Raw genomic sequence first — 637 nt, 5'->3', positions numbered from 1 at the left:
ACACCCAAACAAGAATACGGGACGGGGCTAGGTAGCCAGTAGTTATGGATGTATTTAGTTTTCACTATATATATTTCGTATATTTAACATTAGCATAAAAATATAAATAAAACCAGTTTTGATTTTGAACAGAAGTGTTCGTTTGCCTTGGTTAAGGCTTTTAAGTACTTTAGAGGCAGCGGATCGCAATCCGCAGCACTAGTATTTGGTTCTTGTAAGGAACGAAAGGTCGGTGACCTGAAGACACTTCCTCAAGCGCAAAGCGACGGCAACCCGCTGCAAATTAAGTACCGCTCAACTCAATATTAATCTCATGATCTGCCCTAGGGAATCTCTTGCCTACTCGCCCGTGTACTTTTTTCTCCAATCGATCACTTAACAAACCTGTCGTGAGACTCAACACTAGACTTCCACGCTGTCTGCACAAGTGCGAACGGAATTTATAGTTTCATCCCGGAATAATACATTGTCACAAGTGCAAAATCAAGGCGTCAATTTTGTCTGAATCATAGCGATTTGATCAATTCCGCTTACTGATTCAGATTACTTACATCCCAGTCAATTAGCGCTGAAGCACTCCACTGTTAACTTCCATTGTCAAGCTTGCACACTACGTCAAATTTTTGGGTAACTTTTT

This window comes from Plasmopara halstedii (genome assembly GCF_900000015.1).
Source record: "Plasmopara halstedii genome assembly, contig: Scaffold_816, whole genome shotgun sequence".
NCBI classification, from domain to species: Eukaryota; Oomycota; class Peronosporomycetes; order Peronosporales; family Peronosporaceae; genus Plasmopara; species Plasmopara halstedii.
Note: the sequence above shows the minus strand (reverse complement) of the source record.